The sequence below is a fragment of the Microcaecilia unicolor genome, chromosome 5 (assembly GCF_901765095.1).
Source record: "Microcaecilia unicolor chromosome 5, aMicUni1.1, whole genome shotgun sequence".
Lineage (NCBI taxonomy): Eukaryota > Metazoa > Chordata > Amphibia > Gymnophiona > Siphonopidae > Microcaecilia > Microcaecilia unicolor.
Window position 1 is genome coordinate 54,644,577 of NC_044035.1, and position 19,578 is coordinate 54,664,154.

Here is a 19,578-nt window from a genome sequence, read left to right on the forward strand (position 1 = left end):
ACCTTCTGAGCACTTCTTACAGATACGCACACAGATGTGCCCACACATATACATAAACACTCAGGGAAGTTGGAAAGAATTTTGTGAGCCATGCTCTACATGCTTTCTCTACTTGTTCGCCTATAGTTTAACTGTGTTGATAGCTAATCTGAATTTTACTCACCTATTGGATGTTTAGCACAACTTAAAGGAGCATCACTCAAAAAACAAAAAAAACAACAATCTAAAAGGACAGTAGGGGTACTTTGAACACAGCAGGAAAGGACTCCTTCACTGACTACCAGTTGCCTCCCCCCAGTACCTTTATTACTGATGGCATTATGCACATTATAGTCACTCCGGGGAATTTTGTACCAAAAAAAAAATCAAAACAATGCACAGCAAAATACAACATATTATACCGAACAGTATTTGCATTATTCTGGAAATATATGCAGGTACTTTAACACGTGGCTCTCAGTCAGCACTACCTCCCCAGTCCAGCATCTTTCTGTTGGCCATGTGAACAGTGATTTTCAGCAGCACTTTAAGAAAACTCCTGAGGTCACTGGCATCCATAAAATAAGAACATACTGGGACAGATGAGGCCTGTGTTACCTATCAATGCTTTTGGTAGGTTGCCAAAGGGCCTCCAAGCTTCAGCTCTGCTAGCCTTTAGTTTGCTGTTGAGTTACCAAACATTAGGAAAGGAGAAACAGGGGTGATATGATACAGACGTTCAAATATTTGAAAGGTATTAATCTGCAAACAAACCTTTTCCGGAGAGGGGAAGGCGGTAGAACGAGAGGACATGAAATGAGATTGAAGGGGGGCAGACTCAAGAAAAATGTCAGGAAGTATTTTTTCACGGAGAGAGTGGTGGATGCTTGGAATGCCCTCCCACGGGAGGTGGTGGAAAGGAAAACGGTAACGGAATTCAAACATGCGTGGGATAAACATAAAGGAATCCTGTTCAGAAGGAAGGGATCCCCAGAGGCTTAGCCGGCGGTGGGAGGCGGGGATAGTGCTGGGCAGACTTATACAGTCTGTTCCCTGAAAAAGACAGGTAGAAATCAAGGTAAGGTATACACAAAAAATGACACGTGAGTTTATCTTGTTGGGCAGACTGGGTGGACCGTGCAGGTCTTTTTCTGCCGTCATCTACTATGTTACTATATTAGGGAAAGGGAAATGGGACTTGATATATATATTTTTTTATTTTAGTTACATTTGTACCCCACACTTTCCCACTCATGGCAGGCTCAATGTGGCTTACATGGGGCAATGAAGGGTTAAGTGACTTGCCCAGAGTCACAAGGAGCTGCCTGTGCCAGAGGTGGGAATTGAACTCAGTTCCCCAGGAGCAAAGTCCACCACCCTAACCACTAGGCCACTCCTCCACTACTGCCTTTCTGAGGTTTTTTGCAACTACATTCAAAGTGGTTTACATATATTCAGGTACTTATTTTGTACCAGGGGCAATGGAGGGTTAAGTGACTTGCCCAGAGTCACAAGGAGCTGCAGTGGGAATTGAACTCAGTTCCCCAGGATCAAAGTCCACTGCACTAACCACTTCAGGTACAGCTAATATGTACCTAATGGTTAGAGCAGCAGGCTGAGAATCAGGGAAGCCAGAATTCAAACCCCACTGCTGCTTTGAGATCTTTGACAAGTCACTTAATCCTCCATTGTCTCAGGTACAAAACTTAAATTGTAAACCTTCCAGGGGATAGGAAAATACCTACTGTACCTAAATGTAACTTTCTTTGAGCTATTACTGAGAAAGGTGTGAGCTTAATCCAAAATCTAGTAGTAGGCATAATGTAAACTATCAAGAAAACAAGTGGGCAAACAGTCTTCGAAATCCAAAATGGACAACAAAATCACAGATTGATGAAAATCAAAGTCCAATTTTATTCCCCACATAAAATAATAATAAATAAATATTTAAAAGCCCAAAGCTGCCCCCCTTCCTTCCAGCATCTGTCCCCTCTCTCTCCCTTCATTCCAGCATCTGTCCCTTCTCTCTGACCTTTCCTTCCCGCATTTGAGCTCATCCCCACCACTGCTATACTGCTCCAGACCTGCAGCAGCAAAACAAAGGACAGAGGCTGTAGACTGCAGTGCAGATTTGCAGCTGTCAGCTCTGCCCCAGAGCAGGAAGCAATGTTTGAGGGGCAGGGACTGGCAGCCTAGAATATGCACAGTGCGGCCCAGTGATGACTATCCTTTGTTTTGCCACTGGTCTGTTGCGGCAGCAGCAGCAGCCAGAGTGGCAGCAGGAGGGAGATGGGGCAGGTTCCAGTGCAACTGCTGTGCAGCAGGCCAGGACTGGAACACAGCTGGAACACAGAGAAGGTGTAAGATTGCGCAACTTCGAGAAAACATGCTGACTACTGCAATGGAATCTACGCAGGATGCAAAGAACAAATCCTAAAGAAACTTCAGACCGCACAAAACTCGGCTGCAAGACTCATCTTCGGAAAAACACGATTTGAAAGCGCAAAACCCCTTTGCGAAAAACTACACTGGCTCCCAATCAAAGAATGCATTGCCTTCAAATTCTGTGCTATGGTTCTTAAAATCATATACGGTGAAGCACTGGATTACATGACAGACCTAATTGACCTACCAGCCAGAAACTCATCCGTATCAACACGAACGTACCTAAATCTACACTACCCAAGCTGCAAAGGACTCAAATACAAATCAACTTACGCATCCAGTTTTTCCTACATCAGCACACAACTATGGAACGCTCTACCAAAAGACTTGAAAACCATCTACGATCATCTACACTTCAGAAAGACACTCAAGACCCACCTGTTTAAAAAGGCATACCCTATAGATCCAACGTAAATGCCTGATCTCTGCTACACAACAACGCAAAAGTTCATAATGGCTTCACCGAACTCTTCCGTTGAACGATTCCTCTATGTGGTCCTACCACATGAACCTTACCCTATCACAACTTCACCTTGTATATGTATACACCGGAGTCTGCAACTGCTTTCCGACACTATGTAAGCCACATTGAACCTACAAAGAGGTGGGAAAATGTGGGGGTACAAATTTAACAAATAAATAAATAAACATGTACTTACACATACATCAACAAGTCCATGCATACATGCATAAACAAGTGCAATAAAGGAGTCTAGGAGATGCCCTTTACTGGACACACACAAGACCTGCAGCTCCAGAAGAGACAGGAGCTGTCTCCTTAGAGATATTCAAGGACGGGTCCTGCACTTTTACTTCAGGCAGCTCCCAGACAACCCCAACACAGGGATTCAAGGAGGTTAAAGGTGGTTCGAAGTATCAGTGTCTCCTAGGGGCCAATGCTCAAAACTAATGCCAGCATTAAAAAGCTGTTAGCGCCTAATCTTCACGCACATGATTGTGTGCAAAATGCTAAAGGGCTCAAGCACCTGTGTTAACATGTACACTAAAAAACATCACTGCAAATGCATTTAAATGGATGCAAATGAGATCAGTCAGTATTCCTTCCCAATGCACGGAAGGAAATAATGGCCAATAATGCTGAAAATGTACTGCCAGGTCAGGGGCAGTGTAAAGATTTTCAGGAGAAGATTTCTTGTTGAGTTTTCATCTTCTTGCCCATTCAAGTTTGAGCACTGCTAATGAGAACCAAGTGTGTGCAAAAGCCCAACCAAAACCAAAAATGAAAGCACGCATTGGTGCCTGTTTTTCTGCGCTTACACATGAGCCTTTCAAAAATTTAAAGTACAAACAATTTTTGAAAGACTCATCTAAAAGCGCAGATGAACAGCGCCGATGATGTGTGCTTGCACTTCCAGGTTTATCTAGGCATGCACATAAGAGCCACACTTACTGCAAGCATAATCCTCTCCTTGCTTTTGGTTTGTTAGCGCCGATTAACTGCACATATCATTTGCATAAGATTTCTTTTGAGCGTCGCTTTGCTATTTTTCTGAGCTGTTATACTATGGGCTTTTTCATTGCAAGTTTTAGCGCCCAGCTTTGATCATCGGCCTCCTAGTGCAGCAAGAGGCAAACCAGAAGAAGCAGACACTCAACAACTCACTCGCCACCCCCCCCCCCCCCATCCTTATTTGGTATCTCTCCCTCTCAAACCCAAATCCCCAGCCCCAATACAGCATCTCTCCCTCATTCTCAAACTCCCCACCCCCACGTCCCACCTTCCAAATAGAGAGCTGTGCAGGGATAGAAATTTCACCCATCCCCACCCGTCCCCACAAGTAAACTCCTTCATCCCCACCTGTACCCATAACCTTCAGAAGTAGTTATTTCATTTAATTATGTTACTGAAGTATGTTTTCCACCCAATTGGTATTTCCAAATAAGCAAAGGCACTTTATTCATTTGGAAATATTAATTAGGAAGAATACATACAGTGGTGGAAATAAGTATTTGATCCCTTGCTGATTTTGTAAGTTTGCCCACTGACAAAGACATGAGCAGCCCATAATTGAAGGGTAGGTTATTGGTAACAGTGAGAGATAGCACATCACAAATTAAATCCGGAAAATCACATTGTGGAAAGTATATGAATTTATTTGCATTCTGCAGAGGGAAATAAGTATTTAATCCCTCTGGCAAACAAGACCTAATACTTGGTGGCAAAACCCTTGTTGGCAAGCACAGCGGTCAGACGTCTTCTGTAGTTGATGATGAGGTTTGCACACATGTCAGGAGGAATTTTGGTCCACTCCTCTTTGCAGATCATCTCTAAATCATTAAGAGTTCTGGGCTGTCGCTTGGCAACTCGCAGCTTCAGCTCCCTCCATAAGTTTTCAATGGGATTAAGGTCTGGTGACTGGCTAGGCCACTCCATGACCCTAATGTGCTTCTTCCTGAGCCACTCCTTTGTTGCCTTGGCTGTATGTTTTGGGTCATTGTCGTGCTGGAAGACCCAGCCACGACCCATTTTTAAGGCCCTGGCGGAGGGAAGGAGGTTGTCACTCAGAATTGTACGGTACATGGCCCCATCCATTCTCCCATTGATGCGGTGAAGTAGTCCTGTGCCCTTAGCAGAGAAACACCCCCAAAACATAACATTTCCACCTCCATGCTTGACAGTGGGGACGGTGTTCTTTGGGTCATAGACAGCATTTCTCTTCCTCCAAACACGGCGAGTTGAGTTCATGCCAAAGAGCTCAATTTTTGTCTCATCTGACCACAGCACCTTCTCCCAATCACTCTCGGCATCATCCAGGTGTTCACTGGCAAACTTCAGACGGGCCGTCACATGTGCCTTCCGGAGCAGGGGGACCTTGCGGGCACTGCAGGATTACAATCCGTTATGTCGTAATGTGTTACCAATGGTTTTCGTGGTGACAGTGGTCCCAGCTGCCTTGAGATCATTGACAAGTTCCCCCCTTGTAGTTGTAGGCTGATTTCTAACCTTCCTCATGATCAAGGATACCCCACGAGGTGAGATTTTGCGTGGAGCCCCAGATCTTTGTCGATTGACAGTCATTTTGTACTTCTTCCATTTTCTTACTATGGCACCAACAGTTGTCTCCTTCTCGCCCAGCGTCTTACTGATGGTTTTGTAGCCCATTCCAGCCTTGTGCAGGTGTATGATCTTGTCCCTGACATCCTTAGACAGCTCCTTGCTCTTGGCCATTTTGTAGAGGTTAGAGTCTGACTGATTCACTGAGTCTGTGGACAGGTGTCTTTCATACAGGTGACCATTGCCGACAGCTGTCTGTCATGCAGGTAACGAGTTGATTTGGAGCATCTACCTGGTCTGTAGGGGCCAGATCTCTTACTGGTTGGTGGGGGATCAAATACTTATTTCCCTCTGCAGAATGCAAATAAATTCATATACTTTCCACAATGTGATTTTCCGGATTTAATTTGTGATGTGCTATCTCTCACTGTTACCAATAACCTACCCTTCAATTATGGGCTGCTCATGTCTTTGTCAGTGGGCAAACTTACAAAATCAGCAAGGGATCAAATACTTATTTCCACCACTGTAGCTCATAAAAAAGGAGTCTCTACCAGAGCCTCTAATGTATTCTGTACATGTAAAGGTTCAATCTAATTCTCCCTGAAGAATAATGTTTGCATTACTTTGTTTGAACCACATATTGAATTTGTGCTTGCTCTAATTGACTGCATTTTTCACTACATCAAAATATAGAAGTCTTCATGCAGCAAGGCAGATCATAATATAAAGAGAAAAAAATTAAAAGAGAAGAAAATTTAAGTCATTGCATAGTATAACTGCTCAAGGAGAACATACCTGGACCAGAATGAACTACCAGAAAACTAAGGGGGAAATTCATCAAGAAGTGTTATGGCCTTAACACACATTAGCGTATGACTTATGGGCTTTTAGGACACGCTAATTCTCTTAATGCACGTTAAGGCCATATCACTGCAGTTAGCACACGCTCCTGCCACCAGGATAGGTCTGAGCATTAACATTAACTACCTCCAACAGAACCTGACACTGTCTTTCCCTTTATAAATTAATTTTACTATTACTATTATTATTTTGTTATTTCTTTCTGCACTTTCTGTAACAGAGAGGGAACTAAGTACAAAAAAAGTCCAAGCAAAAAAAAAAAAAGTCGTACTGTGGCGAAGTGGGAGATCTTGTGGGAGCCCTTCTTGAAGAACTGTTCTTGTTAACGGGTCTGGCGGGGTGGAGTTGGGGAGGTGGGGGAATGAGGAGATGACTAGGTCAGTGAGGTTCTGATGCTCTGGGGGGAGTGGGGGGTCGAGGGGGGGGGTGGATTTTGTGGGTAAGGGTTGTGGGGATATTCCTAAAACTGTTGAAAAAGTTGAAGATACTGTTTGTTTAGTGTATCTTGTTGACACTTGTTGCCAAATATTTTCTTCTGGCTGAGGAGATAAGTCGTTGGATCTCATGCACTGATTTTGTTCGATGGTTTTTGCTGATGTTTGTTCATTTGTCAATGTTCAATAAAATCTTCCAGAAATTTAAAAAAAAAAAAAAAACAGCACGAAGGGCCTTTAAAAACAAAGGGAACACAGTTCTTTCATTAGAAAAATCCTTTAATATTGAACTTTGATTGAAGAAAGACCCGACCCAGGCCGTGTTTCGGTGCTACTGCACCTGCGTCAGGAGTCACACCAATGACATAGGAGGTTTCAACAGACTAATTTCAAATGTCTGATGTTTTCCAAACTTTTGTATGATATGTTCCTTCGGATATAATACAGTGCAAGACTCGCGCACACCGTCAGTGTAAGTCTCAGTGGTTCCATTCATTTAAATTGCTATACTCATTATACATGGATAAAGTGGTGAAATTACCTGCTAGTCTATTTGACAAAGTACCTCATGAAAGACTCCAGAGGAAATTGGAGAGTCATGGGATAGGAGGTAGTGTTCTATTGTGGATTAAAAACTGGTTAAAAGATAGAAAACAGAGAGTAGGGTTAAATGGTCAGTATTCTGAATGGAGAAGGGTAGTTAGTGGGGTTCCCCAGGGGTCTGTGATGGGACCACTCCTTTTTAACATATTTATAAATGACCCAGAGATGGGAGTAACTAGCAAGGTAATTAAATTTGCTGATGACACAAAGTTATTCAAAGTCGTTAAATCGGGGGAGGATTGTGAAAAATTACAAGAGGACCTTACGAGACTGGGAGACTGGGCATCTAAATGGCAGATGACGTTTAATGTGAGCAAGTGCAAAGTGATGCATGTGGGAAACAGGAACCCGAATTATAGCTATGTCATGCAAGGTTCCTTCTGCTCAGTGTGCTGCTGCTGCAGCTAAGAAAGCAAATAGAATGTTAGGTATTATTAAGAAAGGAATGGAAAACAAAAATGAGGATGTTATAATGCCTTTGTATCGCTCCATGGTGCGACCGCACCTCGAATATTGTGTTCAATTCTGGTCGCCACATCTCAAAAAAGATATAATGGAATTAGAAAAGGTGCAGAGAAGGGCGATGAAAATGATAAAGGGGATGGGACGACTTCCCTATGAGGAAAGGCTAAAGCGGCTAGGGCTCTTCAGCTTGGAGAAAAGGCAGCTGAGGGGAGATATGATAGAGGTCTATAAAATAATGAGTGGAGTTGAACGGGTAGATGTGAAGCGTCTGTTTACGCTTTCCAAAAATACTAGGACTAGGGGACATGCGATGAAGCTACAATATAGCAAATTTAAAATGAATCGGAGAAACTTTTTCTTTACTCAACATGTAATTAAACTTTGGAATTCGTTGCCAGAGAATGTGGTAAAGGCGGTTAGCTTAGCGGAGTTTAAAAAAGGTTTGGACGGCTTCCTAAAGGAAAAGTCCATAGACCGTTATTGAATGGACTTGGGGAAAATCCACTATTTCTGGGATAAGCAGTATAAAATGTTTTGTACTTTTTTGGGATCTTGCCAGGTATATTTATTTTTATTTTCACTTATAAAACCATTTGCCCCTGAAACACGTTCAACACAGAATAATCCATTTGTGTACCTAAAAGATAAACTTCTACAAAACAGATGAAGATGTGATTCCATGTACCCCCATGCAGGGCCGCCGAGAGGGGGGGGGACAAAATTCCCTGGGCCTGGGCCTCCGGGGGGGGGGGGGGGCTGTGCCGCAGCTGCAGTCCAGCCCGCCTGCCCTCCGTAGCTCCCTGGCATTGAACTTAAGCGCCTCACCTTTGAAAGCGCAGCAAGCAGCGACAGACCACTCCTTCCTCCCGTGTCCCACCCTCGCCTGATGTAACTTCCGCGAGGGCGGGACATGGAAGGAAGGAGTGGTCTGTCGCTGCTTGCTGCACCTTCGAAGGTGAGGCGTTTAAAGTCAGTGCAGAGGGCCCGGGGGTGGAGAGAGGGCCTGGCCCGGTGACCTCGGGTGGGGAGGATCCCCGGGGTCGGCCTTGTCCCGGACCTGGCCTGGCCCAGTCTCTCGGCGGCCCTGCCCCCAACAACGGAGAGCTTAATTCCATTTAATTTCAATATATTCCATCATCTTTATAACACCAGGCTTCCCAAGGCAGATTACAACAACAATTAAGATGAACCCATCCTCACTGAAATTTGGCCATCTATATTGTATACAGTCACAGTGTATTTATTTATTTAGTTTTTACTACATTAAAATGAGCACAGAGTTTAAAATTGCTGTTTCTACCAGCTATAATAATTTTAAGCTGTTTTATGACATTTTTATTTCATTATATTTATATCTACATACAGGAAGCTTTCAAATAAATTAAAAAGCTGTCCAATAAGTTAAAAAATATATATATATTTTTTTCCCTCCACCTTTTAAGGCACTGCCTATCCAACTGAAACAGCTTTAGACTTGTTACAGATGGAAAAACAATAAAGAACGACAACGTGGATGCAGCACCTCATAAGTTTGCTTTCTTTGTTTTGAGTGTACTAGAGATGACAGCTGCGCGAGGGAGTAGAAACAGAGATTAACCAAATTGGCTTCTTTGCTTACAGTGGACTAGGTAGGCTCACTTCCATTCCTGTCTATTAAGCCTCCTTGACAGTTTCAGTATTTCGGACATGCGGCGTTGTCCTCTGACGCAACTTCCTGTTTTTTTTTTTTTGGAAGGCGTGACGTGAGTCACGTGATGTAAAGAAAACTAAAGTTGTCTGATGTGTTTAGGGGACGGGGCTCCGGAGAAAGAAAGCTCTGGGTTTGTTTGTGGGCGACCTCAGGTATGAGTTTGATCGGGGTGGGGGGGAAGAGAAGTGCTGTATCGCGGACAAGGAGGAAAGTGGAAATTACAGGGAAGCGATGGCAGATCATGCACAGGGGAGGCTGATTTCCGAATGCGTGTGAGGAGGGGTGTGAGTACAGTCGAATGCCTGTGACTTCGTATCTTTGCTTTAACTGTGTAAAGCAGTACAAGGCTACAAGCATTACTATTGACCTAATTGTTGAGCGGGTATTATAATTTTCTTGTAGAAAACTTCCTCTAAGAAAACTAGAGCAAGAGATGGGTGGATGAGGCAACAGGTTAGGTTAAGCCTTAAGTACTCCTGCATTTGATAAAACCACTTCAAAGAATAAAATAGATCAGATGAGCTATCGGGCAGTTCGGTGCAGAAAATGTATCCCAAAGATGTTATTAACTTGCAAGTACTTTCCTCGAATTGATTAATACAGTATATGCTGGTCTTGTCTTCTGAGAACTGAAGCACCTATAAACTGTCCAGAATGCAGCCATTTGCTGTCTTACTGGAGCCAGGAAATTTAGCTTCTTTGTTTTATTAATATCACTGACTTCCGATTAAGGATCAAGTCCAATATAAACTATTGACTCATGCTAATCAAGTGCTGTGTATAGGAATTCTCTCTCCTTTATCCTGTACCATTTTTTTTTCATATGCCCACTTGTGGTCTTTATGCTATGCTTGATTAGTTTTGCATTCAGTTGCTCATTCTTGTGTGGAATGCACTAGACACTCAGCCTTTTTCTATATTATTGTTTGGAACTCTTTACCAATTTGTGCTGAGCCATCTTCTGCAAAACCTAAGTGGCAATAAAGAACTATTTACTTTGTCTTTTGGGGTTATGATTCAGAGAGAATGGACATTGTAATCTGCTTTCCTGTCATGAATATTGGTGTTCTTTTCTTAGGGGTCCTTTTACTAAAGTTTAGCGCACGCTAACAGAATTAGCGTGTATTAAGAAACCCATTTAGGTGTTCTCCAGGCCTTCCTTGATTTTTTTTTCTTTTCTTGTTATATCTAATCCACCATGATTTCTTAACGCCCTCATTGTATTCTTTGATTAGGTGGTCTAAGAAAGAGTTATATTTTTTCCTTTAGTGTTTCATTGCTGTTTTGCTCTGATTTACTGTAACAAGATGTAAATGCTTGTGTTTAAATTTGAAATACAAATAAAAAAAAAAAAAAAACCCATTTAATACCTATCGGCTTACTAATTCTGTTAGTGCAGGCTAAGGTTTAGTAAAAGGGCCCTTTAATTTGTCCAGTGTTGTAAACTATCTGAATGTTATTAGGAAAGATGGTATATCAAGTTTAATAAACATAAAATAATGGCTAAATCCTTTTCCTTAACTGAAAGTAGTCTGTAGGCTCACCATCCAGAGTGGATTATGAAGCAATCATATTTTCTAATTTTTCGACATCTAACTTCTAAAGGGAATGGCTTCATTGGCTAGTGTGGCTATTTAAGCTACTAGAGTATGATATTTTATAGAGTTTGCTGATCTGATTTTTATTTTGTGATTTTTTTTCAAGAGCGTTTCTGATGCGTTTTGTATAGTGTGTCCAATTTCTGTTCCCGTTCACTGCTTTTTAGGTGTGTATTATTCTGGTGTGATTGCTATTCTTTTCCTGTCAATTAATATTGTAGTTCCTTTCCTCTTTGTTCTTTTTTCTTTTGATTATTGTAAACCACCTAGATCTGCCAGTTATCCTTGGTGGTATAGCTTATAGTTGATTAAAATTTGCTGTAACTATTTCTCATATGAAGAGTAAAGCACTTGTTATCATTTTACTAAACTGCAGTAAGTGCTAGTGTGTGTTTACCGCAGCTTAAAATAGCTTACGGCAGGATATTCTCAGGTGTCCTGTGGTAAGTTTGAAATTGGCATACAGTAACCATGTGCAAAAAATACTTTTAATTTTGGGGCATGTCTGGGAGCAGAGAGTGGATGTTTCTATGTTAATCAGTTAGTGCGTGGTAATATAGCAACGCTAACTGATTAGCACAGGATTACTGCGTGAGCCCTTACTGCCTTGCAAAATATGTGCCAGTAAGTGCTAATGCAGTAATAGTTTTTGATGGCTTTGTGCTAATGACAACATTAGCACATGGCCATTAATATGAACAAATGGAAAATAAGCCATTTTATTACTGTGGCAAAAACCTACATAAGGACGTTATAAGGCCACTTTATTCTGCAACTTAGTAAAAGGACCCCTAAATTTGGGCAGGCACTATATAAATTTTTAAAATAAGAACGCTATCTTGAATATTTAATTCATACCTAGGTTAAACTAGTCACATCATATCTCCCCTCAGCCGCCTTTTCTCCAAGTTGAAGAGCCCTAGCCGCTTTAGCCTTTCCTCATAGGGAAGTCATCCCATCCCCTTTATCATTTATGTCGCCCTTCTCTGCACCTTTTCTAATTCCACTATGAGGCATATTTTCAAAGCACTTTGGGAGGCTAAGTTCCATAGGTTTCTATGGAACTTTGGGAGGCTAAGTGCTTTGAAAATGAGCCCCTATATCTTTTTTGAGATGCGGCGACCAGAATTGTACACAATATTCGAGGTGCGGTCGCATCACCAATACATCAGTCCAGAATTTGCAGGTTATGCCCATCTACCATCAGGTGGAGATGAGAAGTAGTGGATTGGTGCAGCTGCACATTGTCCTTTAGCTCACTTCATACTCTCTATCCCCAGCAGGTGGTAACAGCTAACTGGTAGAGCTCCTTTTGAAGATCTGATACTTACCCACAGGTCCAGCAACATCCGCATTATGCAGATCCTAAATTAATATGCTAAGTCCCTAGCACACAGGATTAAGTAGGTTAGCAAAGTTGCATACGTCTTTCTGAGAGCTGTCCTGCTAGACCGATCAATGTTGGTATTTACAGCTGTTAGCCGGGACCTCTAGTTTTCAGAAAAATTGTTCGTACTGAGTAGCGGGAGTTTGCCCCCTTAATCCCCCAGTAGTTGTCCCTCCCAAAAGCGGCAAGGGATTCTGAGCTCTGTGGTTGCTTAGATATGTTGCTATTCTACAATGTTAAGGTTAATGTGTCCATTTTGACCAGCTGAAATTTTGGACATTTACGTGTGGCATGAATATCTAGTTTTAAAAAATAACCAGTGCATAAACATCTATTTCTCCATATTTTTTAGAACAGCCTCTATATTAGCAGATCCTGTTCTCGGCTAGTATTGGAACCTTGGATGTCCCAACCAGTGGGTGTGCTTTACTAAGGTGCGTTCACGTTTTTAGCACGCGCTAAAATTGTGGGTGCACAAAACGTTAGAGACACCCATAGGAATGCATTGGCGTCTCTAACGTTTAGCGTGCCCACAATGTGATCACGCCTTAGTAAAAGACCCTCTGTGTGTCTTAGTTCCGATTTAGTGTTCTTTTTAAAATGTTGCTCAACATATATAATCAAAACAGCTGGGACATCGCTTGGACTGTTGATCTCTGTTTGTAAATAGGGGGAAAAAAACCTCAGAGTGTCGGGCTCTGTATCTCAATCAAAGGTCCAAGAAGGCCTCATAATATAAACTAATAGTCATCTTCATTGCAGACATCATAATGAAACTTAGTCCGTATCCCAGAGTGCTGAATTGTGCATAAAATAGCTTCTAAAATACTTACCTACGTATGTCTCCTTTCAACAGTGCTGACTTTCTAAATATAATTTGAGCTGTCCAATCTGCAAAGGCTCCTGTTTTGCCTCTGCAGATTGTTTGTTTGAGGACATTTTGGGGCTATCTTTAGTGTTGCAAAATAACAGTCCATTGGCATTCAGATTACGATCCCTCAATAATTCTTATACTTTACAAAGGCCAGTTCAAGATTTCATTTATTTGGATTCTTGTGGCTTCATTTACATTTGTTCACCTATTTGTGTTTTTAGTTTGTGGTCACTTATCCTGTATTTGGTAAGAATCTCTGTGTTGTGTGTGTGACCAAGGCCAGGTATTTTGTTTTCATTAATTTTCTACATAGTGATTTCTAATAATCCTAGCCTTTTCAGTTTTCTCAATAGATATTGTAGTGGTCCCTAAAATATCCAATGTGTTTATGGTGCTACCGTTACCTAGGTAGAGCCCTTGATGTGTGAGTTTTTGAAGTTAGTGCTGGTATGGTAGATTACAAAAAAGTCACTCAGGACCTACAATGTAGTTTTGTATTACTTCACAATATGCCTGATACAGAGAGGGTTTGTGTTTGTCTGTTAACTGAGATGACACTAGAATCATAAATATATTTTGCATGGCAAGTTTTAACTCTGTACTTGCAGATTGTTGGAGAATGGGCTGGGGGGAAGGGGGTTCTGGGGATGCAGAATATATGGTATGCTTGCATTTCATACCATATGAAGCACATGTGTGGTGGAGGACTGTGGCTCAATGGAGGCTGAAAAGTGTAATCTTTTAATCTCCTACCTACCTTGATGTGGCCTGCACTGCAACCCTTGCTGCAGCTGTTGGGGCAGAATACAGCAGAGCATGAGCAGCTGCAGTGACAAAGGTTGCTTTTTTTTTTTTTTTTTCAGAAAGTTGGCAACCCTACTGTGGCCCATGTGGTGCCACATCTCCCCCTCCCTCAAAGCTCCCTCCCTGTAGTGGCTCTTATTTAGCCAATTTGTGGCAGCAAGGATAGCACTAAGAGAAAGTGCCCCGCATAGGCTTCCAGTACCTGCGCTCAATAGAGCTTTGCCGGCATCCTGCATCCATGGCAACAGGAATTATGTCTCAGGAGGTGGGAGTTAGGGTGCCAGCAGAACCATGCTGGGGGCAGGCGCTGGAAACCTTCATGGGGTGCTTTTTATGTTTCTGTTATCACTGTTCTTGCTGCTGCGACCTGGCTGGATAAAGAAGCAACATTAAGGAGGAAGCTTTGAGGGAAGATGTGGTGCCACAGGGGGAAAGAGGTGGAGTGTTGTACTGGTCAGAGGAAGGTGGAGCGACATGTGGAGATGCTGGACTACAAGGGGTCGGAGGAAAGTGAAGAGGGATTGACATGGGCCACTGGTGAGGGGAGAGAGTGAGAGTGGTGTTGGGATGGGAAGAGAGACGGAAAAGGAAGTAGAGTACCTGTAGGAGGAATGGAGAAAATGTGGGACTATAATGTTGGAGGAAGAGATAGGAGGAATGGGAAGTAAATCAAGGATAGAGAAAGAAGATTGCATCAAGTGAAAGGAGTATAAATACACATAGAGAAGGATCAGTATTCCAAAGGTGAAGGAAAGCGACAAGGAAGAGACAGAGTTGAAAAAGAAAAGAAAATGGAGGAAGACACCAGAGCAATGACCAAAAGGAATAGGTGGGACCAGGGATAAACATGCAGGAATCCTGCTTAGAAGGAATCGATCCAAAGAAGCTTAGTGGAAGCTAGGTGGCAACACTGGTAATTGGGAAGCAAAGCCAGCACTAGGCGGACTTCTATAGTCTGTGGCCTGGATAGATATGGATGGCCTGGAATGGAGCCTTTCAAGGGCTTCAATGACATCTTTAGAAGTTTTAGAACAAGGACAGTGCTGGGCAGACCTCGACAATCTATGCCCTGAAATTAGCATGAACAAATCAAGATCACGTATACATATGTTGTATCACCTCATACCTTTATGTAATGAGTTCACCTACTCAGGCAGACTAGATGGGACCACACAGGTCTTTATCTGTTGTCATCTACTATGTTACTACATGTTCTGCATAAAATTTTCTCCCCCTGCACAGGCATAATTTAATGTTTTATATTTAGGGGCAGGGCTGGCTGTCTGCTCCACTCCTTACATCTTTTTAACCTGTTCTGCTTCTTGTTCCCCCTTGACCCAGCCTTCTATTTCCTTCCACTCCCCAACAAGCTCCAGTGCACTTTTCCCTAGCCCAGTGGTTCCCAAACCTGGTCCTGGAGGCACCCCAATGAATATTCATGAGAGAGATTTGCATGCACTGCCTGTATTGCATACAAATCTCTCTCTTGAATATTCATTGTGGGTATCCTGAAAACCTGGCTGGCTGGGGTACTTCCAGGACCAGGTTTGGGAACTACTGCTCTAGCCAATTGCTGTTCCATACAAGTTTGGCTCACCCATCTTTTTCCTGCTTCCCTTTTCTCACGCTGCTCTACAGGTGAGACTTCCTTTCATTGATAGGTTTTAACTTGTCTTCAATTTGTGACTCCCTATTGACCACAGACCTGGATCATTTCCATGCTGTGCTCTCCCTGGCTCCAGGCACATTCCTGTTTTCTGGGACTGGTTTCCCAGCCCCTTTTGCACTTCAGCACTTTTCCTGGCATTCCAATTCCAGGGTATTGGCCATCCCCTGTCTACAGAATCCAGCTAAGATTCTTTGCCACATGCTCACCCTGACCCTGGAAGCTCACCCTGACCCTGGAAGCTCACAAGGATCATGGCTTGAAACCGCAGAGATTATATGCAGAGTGGGAGAACATGCTCTAGCAGCCCAGGATATGGGAGCATGCACTTATTTTAAGCCACTGTGTCTGGCCTGCCTGTGCGACATTGATGTAGTGACCAAGAACAAGCATCCAGCTCAGGATGACTGCAGAGTTTTACCAAGAGCAGAGGGCAGCAAGGATTCAGCAGTTCAGCAGGATGAAAGCCAGGAAACACACAGAATTTGTCCCTTCTCCCTCCCTGCCTCCCCCCGCCAACCCCCCCCCCCAAAAAAAAAAAACAAAACAAAACTGTGGCGTAGGCAGAAGACAATTTTTGGGTGGGTCAACAGGTCAAATGGGTGGGCACTAGGGTTTCCAGCTTTTTGAAAGAGAAAAACTCACCCATACCCTGTCCCACCCCATGTTCCAGCTATATCCCACTCCCAATAACTTAAATTAGGGTATCAGTGCAGGCTTCAGTGGCTGTAGGCCACATTGAGGGCTAGCAAGAAGTACAAGAGAGATTGCACTCCTGAGCTCCCACTGATCTTCTGTCCCCTAATACACATACTTTAGCCTATATAGCAAGACCAAACACTTTAACATCTCTGCAGTTACACGCTATAAAAATGACACCAGAAAATATAGTCTAGTATTAAAGCCAAATACATTCTGCTTCCACAGTACCCCCTGGCCCTCCCCCGACAAAGGGTGCAGAGCAGAGCTAGGACATTTCCTCATAGAATTCGTCGTAATCTATACCATAGCTGTATACAAAATTTAAAAAAAATCTTTGAAACAAAAATTCACTCAGAAGCAAATCTGATGCCAGCACTAACTTCCAAACAAGGATCCTACCTATGAAAAGCATTGCCCTGAATACTATAGTGGGGCCCTAAAATATCAATACATCTATTGGGAAAACTGAGTAGACCAAATTACTACAGAAGGCTACATAGAAAATTCGTGCAAACAGAATACCTCAGTCACACACACACACGGAACAAAAATGCCAAATATACAATAATTGACTACAAACTATAAACAAATATAACCAAAGCCCCAAGAAGCCATACCTTGCATATGTAGTACAATACCAGAGAAATAGAGATGTATTTCCTCCTGTGAAAAATATAAAGATAGTACAGGCCAGGGTGTTAAAGGAATGCACCTAGAGCAATTGCCCTTGGCCCCCTGGCCAGAGAGCCGCAAGCTGAAGGCGGCGCAGCCTGGTAATGGGCTTTGGGGTTCCCTCCCAAATTTATGGCCTGGGCCCCAGCCATGTCTAACATCAGCTTTGGCAAGATGTGCATTCCAAATCTCTCACATTCTAATCACAAAATAGAAAATAAATTTATTTTTTCTACCTTTTGTTGTCTGGTCATTTTATTTTTCAAATCAGCTTGGGTCCTAGTCTCTGGTTTCTGCTTCCCTCTGTCTTCTCTTAATTCACTCACCAGAGTCTCCTGTCTATTTGACATTTCTTCTTTCTCCATGTCCACCATCCATCTCCTTCCCATCTCTGTTTCCCTATCTTCCCTCATGTTCAGCCATTTTCTTCTCTGTGTCCCGATAGTTCCTTGTCTAGTATATCTGCTGTGTTCATATCCCTGCATCTTTCATCACCCTTCTATCCCCTACCCCTGTGTCCGTCATCACTCCTTGTGTCCCTGTGCCCTGCTCAGCATCTCCCTTCTGTGTTCCTATTCTCCCCCAAGTCTAGTATCTCCCAGTGTCCAGCATTGCCTCCAGCCTTCAACCCCCCCCCCCCCCCCCCCCCGTTGCAGGCCCAGCACCAGCTGCCCCCCACGCCCACAGGTCCAGCAACTCTCTCCCTTGCCTCCAGCTAACCACTCCTCCCTTTGCAGGTCCAGAACCTCTCTCCTTTCCCTCCAGCCACCCCCTCCCCCCTTGCAGGTCCAGAACCTCTCTCCATTCCCTCCAGCCAGCCAGCCCCACTCTGCAGGTCCAGAATCTTTTTTTTTTTTTTTCCTCCAGCCAACCCCCCCCCCCCCTTGCAGGTCCAGAATCTCTTTCCTTTCCTTTGGCCTCCAGCACCCCTCCCCCCTCTTGCAGGTGTAGCCACTCTTTCTCAGCCTGCCCCACAGATCCAGCATTACTTTGTCTCCCCCCTCCCCCCCTCCTGCCGGTTGCTTTACTTCCAGTTTTAAAGGGCGCTGGCTGGCAGCGACTTCATACAGGCCCACTCTGGGACCTTCCCTCTCACTGAGACAACATCCTGTTTCCACCCTTAATTTAAAGTAGATGCATTGTGGCGGGAATGAGGGAAGGAAACGATGATGCACGTTGCATGTGATCCACTATTTCTGGGTGGGCCTTGGCTATGTGCCTGCCCCAAATTCTGCCAGAGGTCTCTTGCCTCCTCTTCCTGCTGCTGTGCTCTTTAGGCTTACATAGATCAGTGCCCCCATTAGGCCCACCATTTCTATCTCCTGTTGGATACAATGGGGGAATAATATTTTTAATTTTTGTGAGAAATGGGAACAATGTTACACTACATATCCCACTCAGTTAAGTCTCTGACCATAGCCCCTCTCAATATCAGAGCTGTCAAGAGAAAGTAAGCTTTGAAAGGGAACATAAGAGTAGTCATACTGGGTCAGACCAATGATCCATCTGCATCCTAACAGTGGCCAAGCCAGGTCACGTGGCAGAAACCCAAATCATGGCAACATTCCATGCTACAAATCCTAGGGCAAGCAGTTGCTTCCCCATGTCTGTCTCAATAGCAGTCTATGGACTTCTACTCCAGGAACTTTTCCGAACCTTTTTTTAAACTCTGATGTGCTGTTATGACCCGGTAGTGGTGAGCCCCTGTGCCCCGACTGAGCACGGCAGAGATGGAGTGACACCGCACTCGATCAGGCAGCCAGACAACCCCTAGCTTCACCTGGGAAGCGACCACCGTTCACCGGGAGTTGAGCCCCCAGCTGCAGGCGGCCACCAGGACTTCAGGAACCGGCGGGGTTGCACAGCCGCTGACCAGGATAGCAGGAAACAGACACAGTCCAGAACCAGTACTCCAACAGGCAAAGAAATAGTCAAATCAGTCCAGAGTCAAGGCAGGCAGCAAACAAGCGAAATCCGAGATAACTAGCCAAGGTCTGATACACAGGAAAAACAGGAACAGAAGGAAGTCGGTGAACAGCAACTCCTCAGAACAAATGAGGCCAAAGCAATGAAGGCCTGGAGGCAGTGCTTTAAACAGTGAAGAAATCTGTGCAAACCAAACTCAGGTGAAGCCAACATGGCTGCCCCCATAGGAGATCCTCCCCAGACCAAATATGGAGTTCCTTCCTGATCTCTTTTATACAAGATGGCCGCCCCCTCCTGAGCTAGCCAAGATGGCCGCTGCCCGTGCTGTAAGCCGGATGACGGCTGCCAGACTTGGGAAACTGAAACCGACCCATCCTGGAGAAACATCAAAAAGCCGGCTAGCTCTGCCGGACCGGACCGCACCTCGCCGGCGAATCAGACGCGCAGGCCTGG

At 43.8% G+C, this 19,578-nt stretch overlaps 1 protein-coding gene across 5 annotated transcripts in view; it reads left to right on the forward strand.

The window, feature by feature from the left end:
• The first annotated feature begins 9,568 nt into the window (after positions 1-9,568).
• Positions 9,569-19,578, forward strand: part of R3HCC1L (R3H domain and coiled-coil containing 1 like) — a 150,448-nt gene continuing 140,438 nt past the window's right edge. For 3 of the 5 annotated variants that reach the window (XM_030202905.1, XM_030202907.1, XM_030202903.1), the window contains exon 1: positions 9,569-9,648. The gene's annotated coding sequence lies outside the window, so the exon portion shown is untranslated. The remainder of the gene's footprint in view (positions 9,649-19,578) is intronic. The other 2 variants (XM_030202904.1, XM_030202906.1) reach the window with 2 other exon arrangements.